The sequence below is a fragment of the Pygocentrus nattereri genome, chromosome 7 (assembly GCF_015220715.1).
Source record: "Pygocentrus nattereri isolate fPygNat1 chromosome 7, fPygNat1.pri, whole genome shotgun sequence".
NCBI lineage: Eukaryota > Metazoa > Chordata > Actinopteri > Characiformes > Serrasalmidae > Pygocentrus > Pygocentrus nattereri.
In genome coordinates, this window is record NC_051217.1 from 19,050,374 (window position 1) to 19,066,670 (window position 16,297).

Below are 16,297 nucleotides of genomic sequence, written 5' to 3' on the forward strand. Positions count from 1 at the left end.
TTCAGAGTGTTTTGATCAGAAATGGTTCATTGTTGAGAAATTTGCAGACTTAAATGTCTTTACAGTGGTGGTGATAGGAACCAGGGGTCACAATGTCCACAACGAAAATATAGCAAGTTTATTTACTGTCAAAAACCACCAGTGAACCTACATGTGTCTAAATAATAGTTGTATAATAGTGATAAAATGGTGGTACATCAGAAAAAGTACATTTTCCTTGTGAATATTTTGCCTTACAAATACTTACCACCATGAATAGACTTTAAAAACATGGCCGAAAGCTATAATAAAACTGTCAGACTGTCAGACATCAATTCATAACCATTTATATGAGGGAGCTTTTAGAGGCAGTAAAAGTCTGTTGGACGTCTGGTTCCTATCATACCACCGGGAACAACTCTGACTTTCTCTAGAACTGAGCATTTCACATCAAAACATCAAATGACTATGTTTACATCTATAGTTATGCAAAAGTTGCCCTTTTTCAAAAGCTAGGTGATCCCAAAGTTTGGCAGAGCATATCCGTCCCAAACTCCTGGCACTAAACCTTAGATATATCTCTTCTCCTTGATGAGGACGCAAGTTATTTACTATCCAAAATGATCAGTAAACCTACATGCCTCAATAATAGTGGTATAATGAAGGTGAAATAGGAGTAAATTTGAAAAAGCATGCTTCCTTTGGGTTCTGCTGTGCCTTCCATACACCCCTCTGCCTTGAATGTATTTTTAAAAATGCATAAGCTAAAAGCTCACAATTATCATAAAACAATGCATTTCACATCAGGCAGTGTATTTATAACCATTTCCTGTAATAGCTTTGTAAGAGGGAGCTTTTAGAGGCATTAGATGCCTCAGATTTCTGTCACCACCACTGTGAACACATCTAAGTCTGTAAATTGCATTTCGTATCAAACACTTAATGACTTAAATCTTAACCAGTGAATTATGCAGAAATCTCATGAACCAGAAGATCAGCTTTTAAAACAAAAGCTGTATAAAAAGGAGCAGCTGCCCCCAAGAGTATCCACAACGTCAAATGTTTTCCATTATCCTGTGGACATTTGGATCCTACAAAGAGCTTAACACACACACACACACACACACACACACACACACACACACACACACACACACACACACACAGTGTGTATTCCAGTCATTTCCTTTCTATTCCTGATTCCATGTCCTTCTGTATGAGCACATATACATATTGCTGTGAAACCTTGACCTCAGCAACCAAATCCTTATATTTGTTTTTTTTCATGTTTTCTGTTTAAAATAAACTTGATGAAAGTGACCTCAGGTCTGTTGAAACACGCTATGTAATAAAACATTATTTTTAGCATTATTATTGGGCACCATCCCCACAGTGTCAAAATGTTTATGCTTTCCATCCTCTTAGGGTCATTCAGTCCCCATAAACAGATAAATGAATACAGAGCAATCTAAATCTTTTCCATGGGCATATACAGTGACACCAAAGCAAGTCAGAGTGAGGAGAGTGTCACTTATGAAAGTGCAGTAAATCAACTTGAGTGACCTTGATGAATAAGCATCTGAAATAGCAGCTAAAAAATACAAAGCAATCTCAGTATTTTTGTCCTTTGCAGTTTTTAGCTATACTTTTATTTAACCTGAAACGCTCATTCTCAATTTGTTCTGGCCATAAAGGAATGACGACTTTCTGAGGATAAAGTGAATCAGTCACAAAGTGCAAGAGCTTTTTTTTCCCTTATCCTTTGTGAATACCATTGAATTCCAAGTGAAAAAAAAACACATATTAAGCTTAAACTGTGAAAATAAAAGATGGAACAAAGTTCTCAAAGTTGGAATTTTTTGCATTAATCATTGGAGTTCCTAATGAATCACTATACATCTGGCCCTAATGAATCACTGTACATCTGGCCCTAAACAAGTCATTACACGTCATTACTGCCCCATAAAGCAATTTGAAGGATCTTCACAATATTGGAGCTAGAACTTTTTTTCAGCATCACATAGTCAACTTTATTTCTACTGCCTGAAAAAATGTTCACTTTTGGAGTTTGCAAAGCTTTCATTAACATAAAAAGCTCGACCTATTTGATAATACTTTATTATTCTTATTATGATTTATCTTCAACACTCAGCTTCCTCTTTTCCTTTTCAAACTATTGTTAAAAGCACATTTCACATGAAAAGCCAGGTGTAAGCCAGGGCGTGTTGTGAGTGGTCAGATCCTGACCTTATTTAACACAAGTGTAAACAGAATGCATTTTCATTGTCCATATACACCGATCAGGCATAACATTATGACCACCTCCTTGTTTCTACGCTCATTGTCTATTTGATCAGCTGCACTTACTGTATAGCTGCACTTTGTAGTTCTACAGTTACAGACTGTAGTCCATCTGTTTCTCTGATACTTTGTTACCCCCTTTACCCTTTCCTCTTCTTCAGTGGTTAGGCCCCCTTGGACCCTCACAGAGCATGTGAGTGTGTTAGTGTGTGTTGCGCTGGTCTGAGTGGATCGGACACAGAAGAGCTGCTGGAGTTATTAAACACCTCAGTGTCGCTGCTGGACTGAGAACAGTCCACCATCCAAAAATACAACACAGCCAACAGCAGCATCCTGTGACCACTGATGAAGGACTAGAGGATGACCAACACAAACTGTGCAGCAGCAGATGAGCTGTCGTCTCTGACTTTACATCTACAAGGTGGACTGACAATGTAGGAGTGTCTAATAGAGTGGACAGCGAGTGGACGCAGTGTTTAAGAAGCGTTCTAATTGTGCTGTTATTTCACCATGACATCACAGGTTTTTCACAAACACTGTATCACTCCACTGAGACGCTGTTACTTAGCAACGAGTTTGACAGCTGTAGGAGACGCTCAAGCTATTTGAAGATTTTTTAATTCTTACTTTGCCACAAACTGAAAATGCATACTTTTAAGATCAGATTTGACCGACAGCCGATTTGGGCAGACTCTGAAGGTGAGACTACACTTCTAAATTCTCAAACTGTTGTCACCACTGAGCAGCTTTTCAGTCGGCAGCTGTGACAGAAGAACAGCTAAACAACCTGGAATCAGCCAGAAATGAACCCAATACCATTTGCCAAACGTGTAGTCTGATCTTTAGAGTCTGACTGAATCAGACAGAGCCATAAAACTGGCGCAATAAAAAACAAAAAAGCTGCTTAATGGTGATGACAGTTTGGGAATTTAGAGTAAGGAGCTGGGAAATGAACTGCCAGATGTGTAGCGAGTGGGTGGAGCTCGTTACTGTGATGTATCAACGAGCAGTTCAATCATTGAGATGTGAATAGAATCATTCAGAGTGGTTTGATGTGAAATTGTTCATTGCAGAAAAATGTATTGACTCAGGTTTCTTTACAGTTGTGCTGATAGGAACCTTAGGGTCACAATGTCTACAACACAAATATAGCCATTTTAATTACTATCCAAAATGATCAGTGAACCTACATGTGTCTTCTGGGTTTTCATATGTAACGTAGATAATAATAGTGTTCAATCTGGGGAAAAAGTGGGTTTTATTTTGCATGACAGCGTTCTGCTTGTACCCCTCCCACATTAATGGATTTTAAAACATAGGTTTAGGCCAAAAGCTATCATAAAACAGTGTCTCAGACATCAGGTGGCATATTCATAACCATTTCAGGTAAGAACTTTCTGTGAGTGAGCTTTTAGAAGCAGTAAAAATCTTTGGATGTCTGGTTCCTATCAGCACTATTGTAAACCATTCTGACTCTGCAAGTTTCTCTAGAATGGAGCATTTCAAAGCAAACCACTCTAAATGACTCTGTCTATATCTTAATGACTAAAATGTGCAGACATTTCAAAAAATCGGTGCAATTTCCTTCTTAATTCACCTCTTCTTCTTATTTTGGAAGCAAATGAAAGTAAAGGTAGAGGTATTTTCTCTTACAAACTCAGATTTCTTTATGGTGGTGGTGACAGGAACCAGGGGACACAATGTACAGCAGCACAAATACAGCCATTTTATTTGCTATCCAAAACCACCAGTGAACCTGCACGTGTCTTCTGAGTTTTAATATGTCATTTTAATAATGGTAAAATAGTATTAAATCTGGGGAAAAAATTTGGTTTTATTTTGCATCACAGCGTTCTGCATGTACCCCTTCAGATTAATGGATTAAAAAGAATACGTTTAGGCCAAAAGCTATCATAAAACAATGTCTGAGACATCAGACAGCATATTCATAACAATTTCATGTAATAGCTTTCTCTGAGGGAGCTTTTGGAGGCAGTACAAATCTTTCATCGTCTGGTTCCAGTCAGCATCACTGAGTTTCTCTAGAAGGGAGCATTTCACACCAATCCGACATTCTTTACTACCCATTTAATTCTGCAAAACTTCTGAAAAGATAGGTGCCCCCAAATTTTTGATGGACAGAGCATATCCACCCAAATCCCTGACACTAAACCATAGATATGATTCTCTTGCTTGATGCGGACAAATGTGCTGCAGCTTGGAGAACATGTGTTTCTTTGGCGTTCTCTGACGTACTGGGGGGTAATGAATAGATTCCTCCAACCGTTTGCCCACCTCCCTCCATCTGTGTTCCTCTCATCCCCTCCCTTGGCCCACTCCATTTTCCCCTTATTGATCCGGCTGCCAGGCTGCAGTGACACGGCTCTGCGCCTGTTCCTGCCAGCCATAGTAATTCAGCGCGGTACCACCGGGGGCGGCTCCAGGAATAGAGCCAGATTTGTAGTGCGGCGTGTGGGGGTGTATTCGCCAGGGTAGGGCAGGAGAGGGGGGGCTGTGGAAGTCATAGATCCAGCGGGACCGAGAGAGCTAAGGAGGGGGGCTTGTATAAGGAGTCTGCCAAGACGCAAATATAGACCTGGCTGGCGTGTTGATGTTGATGAACACAATACTAGTGAAGTCGTCACCATGGTGTATTTAAAGACGTGCTGGCATAGGGTGCTTAATGTATTTACGGGATGGTAATTGCGTGATATTTTTGAGACAGAAAGCTGGATGTGCCCAAACGCCTCTCCGCTCTATAAGCTTGCATCACACCAAGAGCTATTTACTAGCTGGTACAGTCACTTAAATCCATGGCAGTTTTCTATAAATGACCTCTTTCATTAGCGGGTGTATGGCATTCACTGCTTACGAAGTACAACAACAATATGGGTAAAATGTCAGCTCTTTTGGGTGTGAATACATCACTTACTGACTAATGCGTCACTCAATTTGTATTTGACTGTTTGCCCCACGCTGACTGTTTAGTGGCATTTGTGTTCAGTTTACGTCAACTTGTTCATTATCATACACCCATAACTACAGGGGAAGTAGACTGTAGTTGTATTGTGCTTTCTGATGTTAATATTTATGAAAAAATGATCAGCAATAATGAAATACATTACATTATTTGTAAAATTAATATTATTCATGTTGTAGGCTACAGCATGAAAGCAATATGCTACTATATTGATGTAATCATATACAGTACTATGCAAAGACCACAACTTCATTTATTCAGTTTCCAAAATAGGCCATTGAGTAAAAGTTATTCATTGTTCAGCTTCAGGAAGCAACCATAACAACTAAAAATAATAATAATAAAAGTTTTTAGTATATAGTCAACACTTTGCCTTTATTAAAACTTTCATTCTTTTCGGAAGACTCACTTTCAGTTCTTCAAAGAAATCTGGAGGGATGTTTTTCCACACCTCGGAAGATCAGTCTTAGAAGTTGGTTTTGCACCCAAACACATTCAGTCATGTTGAGGTCTGGACTCTGGGGTGGTCAGTCCATTGTTTAGCTTTTTTTTAGCTTTTCTCAGTGAAGTTCTTCTTGACAGCTACACATCCTTTCAGACCCATAGCGCTGAGTTGTCTTCTCACAGTGGACGGATGGACAGAAACACCTGTGGGTGTTTTCAGATCTGAAGCAGCTTGATTTTCTCCTCTCTCTTAAAGAGCAAAGCTTTCAGTTCTGTTTATCTGATGGGGACAATTTTGCTGTCTACCAGGTCTTCCAGGTGGTTTTTAGGAGTCTTACTTTGCCTGTAGCTTCTAATCATTTTTAAACTCCATGTTTGGGATTTTTTAGCCGATTTTCCTTTGATGTGTCTTCCCAGAAATGTCCCTGAAAATCTGATAACTTGTACCTGAAGGCCTGTTGACTGGAAATGAAATACATTTACAGCTTTACAGTAGCACCAAGTGTACTCAGTACGTTTTTAAAGCAAATCAATAGCTCACCAAATCACCAAAAAGTGATAGTTCACATAAAAATAAGACATGCTAATACCATTTTTCAGCAGCCAATATTGATACCTATGTTTTATTTCTGAATGATTATGCAGCTGTTATATAAGTTACTTTTTTGCCAAAAAAAAATTTGAATGCAGAATTACTGGATAATTAACAGTTAATCTAATAAACATTAAACATAAAATGTGATGTGTGAAAATTATAGTGCATTTTATATATTTTTTTTTAATATGTTAAATTTGGGACCTGTCCAGGGTGTATCCTGCCTTTTGCCCAATGGCAGCTGGGATAGGCTCCAGCAACCCCCACGACCCAGAAGGAGAAGCAGCTTAGAAGAGAGAGAGTGTGTGTGTGTGTGTGTGTGTGTGTGTGTGTGTGTGTGTGTGTGTGTGTGTGTGTGTGTGTGTGTGTGTGTGTGTGTGTGTGCACTTCAATTTGAAAAAAAAAAAGCCATATTTAATTTGCTCCCTGTGGATGATGCTTGATTTTCACTTTGTGAGTTCAGACCATGCCTTCAACATTAGGTGGTAGTATGAGGGAAGACTGATTGAGGGAGGGGGGAGAACTCTGAGAACTTGGGCTGGAGTTCTGGGCAGCTTCTGCCTGCAGCTAGAAGGCCAAACCCCCTCATAGCTATAGCAGGACTGATGTAGGATTGAGCAACAGGGAGGAGATGGCGTGGCGGTGGGGATTACGGACCCTTCGTCATGGGAACAGAAGGCACGGATGTGAACTTAGGAGGCATTAGACTGGAAGAAGGAGGGGTTTCAGCCATGCTCCTCCCCTAAACTTCAGTTAAAACATAACTACATCAAGAAAATGAACAGCAATCAAATGTAATTTGACCGGGTGCTCAAACTTTTTCATATAACTGACATGGACTGATTGTTTTCTGTCCTTCTTTTCCAATTTTTGATGGTTATGACCTACATGGCAAATGTTAAGTTACTGTTGAAAGTTCTCATATCACATTAAATTGTCAAATTCAGATAAATAACACACCAATGAGTGGCTCACACTCTCTAGTGGCGTCTGCTGGTCAATACACATTTATTACGTGTAATGGTGTCAATGTTGTCACCTTTCACCAGCACTGATAAGAGGACGTATGCATCAGTATCAGCCCTTCAGTCTAAAGGAGGAACATCAACGCCATATAAAATTAATTAAAAACTAATTCAAAAAATAAATATAGAGTGAGACGTGGTGTAATAGGGCTGAGTCATTGTTGTGCTGTAATGATTAGATGAATCAGATATCATCACAGGTGTGTAGATGGTTAGTGGAGTGTAAAGCAGGTTGGCCATGAGCCTCACACTGATTCCTTTAGTCAGGTTTCTGGGAGTTGGCCATGAGGAACAAATGCTAACACTTAGGTACTGTAACCAGAGGTGTGATAGTGATGTCAGCAGAGTAGATAAAGGATAATAACTTTAGTAATTAAAAGACTTAAGTGCTAATAACTGTGCCTTGGGTGTCAACCAGCATTGGGTAAATTAATCATGTAATTATTTTTTACAATGCAATTCCATAGGCCTGTAATTCTGATAATAATAATAAACCTTTACAGTAATATCATATAATTATCACTGGAGTGAATTTGGATCAGATTTATGATAATTATAGTGCTGGTTTAATTGTAATTGCATACATGCAGGAGTCGAATGAAATTCCTCATAGCATGCGCATTCGTCGCATTTTCCATGCATGAGTCATTTTTCGAGCTGCAGAATTTTTAAACGCACCGCATTTAAGCATTTCTCCTCATTAACAACACCCACCAATCATTATACTCCTCCGAGTCTGGGTAGATCTTTATATCATGGACCCTACAGAGAGAGAATGAATGGCACAAAATGAAAGCACTACATGTCCAAAAGTATTTCGACACCTCATTTAATTAGCGGCACATGTTCAAATATATGCACTGAGCTTGAGCTCTTGAGCAGCCACACATGAGCCAAAATTCACAATGCTAAGCATCGGCTAGAGGGGTATAAAGCACCCCCCCCCGACCCCCCAAGGTTGGACCTAGCAGTGGAACATTCTCTGGCACAATGGAGCTCCATCTAATTCCTTTGGGATAAGGTGGAGTGGTTTTTGTGATCCAGAACTGATCATCAGTACCTAACCTCACTAATGCTCTTGTGGCAGAATGCAATCAAATCCTCACAGCAATCCAACATCTAGCGCTTCCAGAAGAGTAGAGGCTGTTACTGCAGCAAAGGGGGACAAAACCCCTGTTAATACCCTTGATTTCAGCAGAAACACCAACTGAACGGGGGTGTCCACAAACTTTTGGACATATAAAACCCACAAAGGTAGCTTGTCCCTTTTAATTAGGATGCCATTGATTTACTACCAGCTAACAGTCACTGCAGCTAAGTGTTTGTTTAGTCACAAATCTGATTTAAATGCACATTGCCTGAATCTGAAAAGTATTAGATCAGCCAAGATATATTTGGTGTCTGAGGTCTGTTTCATAAGCACTAAAGCTATGAGGCAAACATATTTATGAAACATGCTTTTGTCCAATTTTATACATAAAAGTATGTCATACGGAGTCGGAAACCACAAAAGCAAGTCTGTTTGAAATCTTGAACATGGTTTTATGCAGTTTTTCATAATGCTAATTGGTAGGACATTAGCCTCCAAGCTATACTGTAAAACTTAACAAGCAAACTTCGATTACCATGTTTGTCTTAACCAACTGATTATATCTGAAGTAAAGGCAAACATTTGATTTGTTGCCAAATCATCATTAGAGGGCCCATGTGTCAAAAACGAGGCCCGAGGACCTGATCAATCCTATCTGGCCCGCAAAGGTATTTTAATTTTCTGTTAATATTATTCCTTTCAGAATGCCCTGCACTTCAGTCGCCAGCATGCACTGCAAGATAATGTGCACTCTCCTGCCCCAATAACAGTCTATGGGACAACGGTTACACCTCAATTCTACACAATTCCACACAATTTCACCCCAGACATTCACCAAACACACTAGCTTCATTTACATCTAACATTAGCCCAACAGCTCAGAAATTGAGCCCAATTCTTAATGAACCTGCAACAAACAAGATGCCAGGAGTCTAGTTCAAGCTAATTTGTAGGTTTAAAAGACTGAGCTCCTGAGGAATTTCAATTTTGAATGTCTCAAGTATTCATGTAATATTGTCCACTCATGATATCCACAATATCATGTAAGGTCCACTACAGGCGCCTGCATTTTACTGTTGATATTGTTGCATATTGTGAATAAACAGTGGCCAGCTCCAGTTACAGCACAACCTTAATCAAAAATGAAATAAAAATAAAGGTGTTCTCTGGACCATGGATTTGTTGAGAATTTTGTAATATGGCCCTTTTAGTGGTTGAGTTTGACACCCATTGTTATGAGGATATAACCTGATTCACTTCAAATGTGTTGGACATAACTGACCTCCAGTGATGTTGCTATGTGTGGAATGGCAGAAGCGGCCGGCTCTTTGAGTGCTCCCTGTTTCTGAGTGCATGGCACCAGAGTGGGGTGGGTGAACGGGTGGGTGAGAGGCAGAGAACACTGATGACGAAGAGAAGCAGAGGGAGGTAGTGATGAAGAGGGGGGTGGGGGGTGGGGGGGCAGGTAAGGACAGTTTGTCTTCCACCTGACGTGTGCAATGTGCGCTGAATGCACTTTCCCCCTCCCTCTCTCTCTCTGTCTTTCCCTCCCACCTGCTTTCTCTCTCTCTCTCTCTCTCTCTCTCTCTCTCTCTCTCCAACATCCCTCACAACCTCCCCCAGAAAAATAGGGCAAGCGTTGCATAAGCTCTGGAGGAGTGGGGGAGATGGGTGAGGAGAACTGGAGAGAGAAGGTGGGGGTTGAGATAGAGTGCTGGAGAGATTGATGGAGATGCAGAGAGGAGGAAAAGAAAGAGTGCTCTCTCTCTCTCTTTCTCTCTCTCTCTGATCCAGCGCTGCGCCTCCCTGTCTGGCATGTGGCCTGCTGAAAGTAGGCTACGTTTGACGCGCTTGAGGGTAATGCTGCTTGAGTCACACTGCGCTGCTGAATGCTAAACCCACTGATTGCATTGCACTGAGGCTTAGACTGCCTCAGTGCAGTGTCTTGCATGATACAACATCAGACCAGCATGCCAACAATGGCAGGATTAACAAAGACAATTGGAGGACATCTCACATTAGGCTCCCAGTATGACGCTTTCAACCCAAATAATACCAAAAGTACCTTTGACTTTCAACAATGCTACATATTTGCCAAGAGCATTGTTCATATGCGAAGCAGTTTGTTTCCATGAAAACATTCCACAGGAGTGAATATGGGCACTGGAATGCTGAATTATACAGTTAAAAATCTCCATGATGCTGCAGGCTGATATCAAAGCAAGACACAGTTTCCTGTTCCCCTGTCACTTCCTCAAACACTCACACGGCGGTGATCCCGACAGGATGTAAGAAACGTAATGGAGAAGCAAACTGGCGCTCATAACTCTCATCACATATGCCCCTGCGGTCTATTACTGGGCGATGAAGTCATGAAAGATGCCCGTTATTTAGATCAGGGTCAGTCATAGCCCACTACTGAGCTGCCTGGGGTAGCCATGCTTACTTTTACTGCCATGGAGGCCTCATGGTAAACCTGGTGTAAATAAATAAGCTCTATTTGGTTTTCCAGCAAGTGACTTTGTTCCTCAAGTCTTCAGTCTGGGGGGGCAGGGGTCACTTCTAGCCACAGACGTGGTGGGAGTTGAAAGTTTAAGCGCCGTCTGTCTGAACAGACTGATCCAAAAGAGAGAGGGAAGCCACAGCTGTCTGGTCTGTGACCCTCCTTCTCTCAAAGACCTGTTTTCCAAACCCCCCTCATGCATTCCACATCCAGCACAGACAGACACACACACACACATGGCGAGCCAGTCAGTAAGAGTGCAAGCAAGGCAGAGGAATGACCTCATACTGCTGGACATGCCAGATGTTTCCAGACACGACCAAGTGTTTCCCCACTTACGAGCAACCCGAGACAAGGGAATTATCGAGAGAGTGCGAGAACACACAGGCCGCGACACAGTGACTTATTTCTTATAGGTACGAGTTTTGACAAGCCACATTTATGCTTTAATAAATCAATATCTCATTAAAATTTCTCAAAGTATTTCATTATTATAGCATATTAATTATAGTATTGTAGTATATCTATTATATTAGTTCAAGAAAAGAAGGGACTAGATTACAAACATTATTTATATTTTTCTTATATCATTGTTCAGTATCAAAGGCTATGCATGTATATAAGTACTGTATATTGCTGCTGTCTGAACAAAACCTTGTATCTCTGAAAGGGTAACTTTACAGGAGATGGAAAAAAGCCTACTTTACTTTAATGTAAGTCAATGGAACCACACTTTTTGTCCAAGCAATTTTGGGCCATTTCTTTTGGCCCATTCATCATGAAATTCACACACAATGTAAAGGGCACAAACTATGTAAAACTGAATAACAATAAAAAGTGAAGGCAGTTCCCTCTCTGCTTTTAAAAAAAGGACATTTGAGGGTCAGTTCAGGAAAAAGATGAGGACATTGCTGTTTTGCGTTTAATTAAGATCAGCTTATATATACTACTTCACATACGAGTTGTGTTTACTTGGGCAACAGCCTGGTGTCTCTGTCGTGTCAGCAGAGCACTGCGGGACTATAAAAACAAAGCCAGAGAAAACGGGAGGTAGAGCGGCAGACAGCCAGGTTTAGCTCAATAGCAGCAGATGTTTGGCCTCCATGCAGCTGCATGTGTCCCTGCAAACACAGCAGTCCCCTCATACACAGCCAACATGAGTCTGAAAGTCAAAAACTCGGTACAAGTTTACATAAAGAGAGGCACAGCGAGGGATACAGATGATAGAAAGACTAAAAGAGCAAAGCCAGGAACATAGTGAAGCTAATTCAGTTGCTTTTTGAGGGGGTAATCCGGTTTATTGTGGAACGTTCATGGGTTAACTTTGTTCGCTGGTGATGGGAAGTTAGCACGAGGGTTATGTAATGGTGCTGGTGAAAGCAGCCAAGAAAGGCGTTAACAAGACAGACCTGCGGTGGGATGGGCCTCGTTGTTGCCTGGTTACAAATATTTTGGGCAGGGAAGTGGGCAAACATGTCCCGCCTCCCCAGGAAATGGGCCACTCTCGTGAATGCTGCAGGGGGCTTAAGCTGCACTGAGACCACAAACAGGAAAATGAGAAAGAGTGCAGTAAACAAAAGTCTGGCTGTCTGGGCTTCGGTATGCTCCTCCTTCCATACACGTAGTTTCACCTTTCTGCTGCCGCAGGACCTTTTGAAGTAAACAAACAAACAAGCACTGCAAAATGTAGTTCAAATATAAGGACTTTATATGCATACTGGTGATAAACAATGCTCAATTTTTTATATTTGTCATTATTAATCATCCTCGGCTAATGACAAGATTTTTTCAGCCCTTTCAGTGGTATTAATCCATTATGCTAAGTAGGGATTGCATCGATGTGTTAATGAGCATCAGACTTGATCTACATTATGATGTGAAATGTCAGCAATAGTCTATGCACTATTACCAGCCTTGTGTTTGGTAAATACAAATTAACTAGCCCATCCTGCATTGGGCTGGAGTACTGGGAAAAGCAACTACTTGTGCTTTGATCCTGTTACTTACCCAAATATCAAAATGGTTTGTCACACTGATGTAGGAATGCAAATAACTGTCGATACATCTTTTGAATAAAACAAATTCATGTGGCATCCTTGGTCATGTGATTTCTGAGAGGCAATTCAGTATTAACATGTGCTGGCATTCACTTGAGCTGCAGACAATGGGACATTTTAAACTGTTCTTGTGAATAATGCCAGTCTTCAGAAAAAGGCCAGTGCTGTGTTTTATTAGAAAATGATTTGCAACCATGCAAACATGTATTGGAAAGATTTAAAGCATGCAATGCAATCAGAGAATTTACTATAATGTGATTCTCCCCTTTCTCTATGAAACACTGGCAAAGAAAGTATATGTATATTCGGTTTTCGATTGGTATTTATACCTCTTGTTACTTTTTGGTGGGAAAAAGATTTACAACTATGCTATTAAATGAACTGCCACTATTATCACTGAAATAGATGAAAATGCGAGATGCAAACCTACATTATTTTAACCTCTGTGAATATAACGCTACTAACCTAGCTGCAGAGGTTAACATCTGTGTATCGGCTCCTACTGCTATCTACAGGTTAGCTAATGCCTTCGCTTAGGCTTGTTTATATGAGCGGTAACCAAAGCTTACATGAGACTATTTTTCGTGCTTTTTGTGGGTTTTAACTCGTCTGCATTCGAGCAATGAGGCCCTGGCTGTAGCTCGTATTATTTACTCTATGCATACTTGTATTTGGTTTGTTATGCTAACTGCTTAAGCAGCCAAGCAGCGCGAAGCTAACCGGCTAGTCCAGTTAGCAGTTCGCTAACGCGCTGGCCAGCAAAGGCAGCGCAAACTGCGCCACAGACGTGGCTGGCTTTAGCTGACGGTCTTAGCCGCGCCAGTAAGCTCGGTATGCTGACTGAAGGCAGCGAAGATGAGCTCCGTGGGAAAAGGTTTGGGTTTCGCTGTAGAGAAAATCCTCCGTCTGTGTGAAACTCGACTCAGCACTGCTCTCTCAGAGCGCCGCCCTGCTCGCTGGTTACCACGGAAACGCGTTGCCGCGCAACAAAAACAAAAAAAAAGACATCGAGAGAGCGAGAGACCGAATCGTCATGACGTCTCTGCGTCAGACGTGCTGGAACGGCGTTTCCATGACGACGCAACGCCTGTACACACACATGCAGACTGGGTTGTAAGAGAGACTAGTGGGAACCACATGCTACCGATATTTGTTTGCTATATTTGGCATTTAGTCGAGTTGTTTTGTAATGCACACTCTTCCTCAGACTAAATTAGAAAACCTCGCGGGATAATTTAGCCCAAATGACATTTTTATGCACTTTAATCTAATCTTTAATTTCGAGCTAAAAATCTCGCCATGTTCATAGTGTTTCACTGTAAAGAAATAACAATCGAAATAAACTTACAAAAATATTTTAATAAATAAAAATAATAAAAATAATGTAGGATAACATTGCTAAAAGCTCAGCAACAAACCTAAGCAGAGAAATCCTCTCTATCTTACTCTCTCTCTCTCTCACTCTCGCTCACTCTCTCTCACTCTCTCTCTCTCTCTGAGTTTCTCTCATTCCCTCTCCCTCTTCGACTCTCTCCTCCTTCCTCCTTTTACATCCCACATATGCTATGATGTGAGTTTTTTCTGACGCAGCCGTTCTTATTTAAGGTGGACCTGCGGGTTGTGGTTGATATTTGTGTTTTTTTTTTTTTTTAATGTACGCGCTCGCCGTTAGTCATCCCGTTTGAGTAGCGGGCTCCTACCTGCCACTGGACCAGAACAGACCGTTCTTCATCAATGACGTTCACATGCTGACTAATTGTTGCTATCCCCACTCTCACCCCAGTTCTTTACCCACCGCTATTCCGACCGCTCCCGCCTCCTGCGCCAGGATTGGTCAGTGGCATCCCGCATCCCCTGCTGCGATTGGCCAGCAATGAGGATCTGTTCACGTCACTATAGCAACCGTCGAACTTTAGAAGAATCGGAACTGTTTTTTTTTTTTAGCTCTAATTGTTTTTCATTTATTCGTTAATTGGCTGCGATGCTACAGGTCCGTCCTAAAGCAGGAGGAGGGGCTTGACCGAATACGGGTGGGGAAAATTGAACGTGTCTTACAAACCCTATCTGGAGTTTTCCTATAGCTTCTTGTCTTACGTTCCACTTATTATTACTCACTGTGTATTATTATGTTATTCAAAAAATGATTAACTACATGTTCCACGAATACAGCCTAGTGTTCCTCTGTTTATATGCTTTTTTGCAATGTTGTTTGTTAGCTTCTGACAAAAGACGTTCATCTAAGGATATCTGTATATATTTTATCTCTTGCTATTTTGTCTGTGTACTAGAGCATTAGGGTGGCAGAGAACTCAGACCTTATCCTGTTCCTCAGTTACTGCCAGTTAACAAATTTATCATAAATTCTAAGCTTTATGAAGCTGATTTTTTATTTTATCAATGAAAATACATTTTGTTATATAATGCCTACTGCTACTAGTACATATTGTTATTATTATTATTATTGTTATTATTATTATTATTATATGCTGTTATGTGTTGTTACCATTACCACTACTACTGTAGACACTCACAGATCAGTTCCAGTGATAGTCAGCACCTACCGTGTGCATAATGAAGAAGACTTCTTGTTGGGTGGGGGTTGGGCCCAGTGTCCACATCCCTTCATGCTGCAATACATGTTGCAGTCCTAGGTCTTCTTCGTTTATTGTTGTCGTTTATTACATTTATATTATAATATAGTTATATAACACATATGCAAAAGTATAGTTTCTTTTCTTTCACTCAAAACTCCAAGTTGTTTGGTTGCCTTAAAATAATGAATTGCAATCAGTGTGTGTTCTATTTGTGTTCTATTTTTGTACACACACACACACACACACACACACACACACACACACACACACACACACACACACATACATACATACATATATATATATATATATATATATATATATATATATATATATATAATGTGATATTCTTAATATTTTTAAACATTATTTTGTGATCTGAAGCGATCTAAAAGCAACAGTGAATATAAGATGGCAAAAATGAGAAATGTTCTAAAACATTACAAATAAATATGTTTTGTTATAAATAAAAGCAAAAATATATAAATAAAAACAGAAATATCTCGTGGAAGTGAATATAGTAAACGCTGCTATTCTGGATCGCTCCGTAACGGTTGTGTGGGTGAGGGAATCCCTTCACGTCATCGCCTAGGAGACCGAAAACAAAAACACAAGAACGGCGAACCATATATGGGCATCTACGTCAGCGGAACTCCAGTAAGGGGCGGAGACAGAACTCCCTACTTTACAATGCGGACTCAGAAGCTTCATTCAAAGACGAGCAGCCCG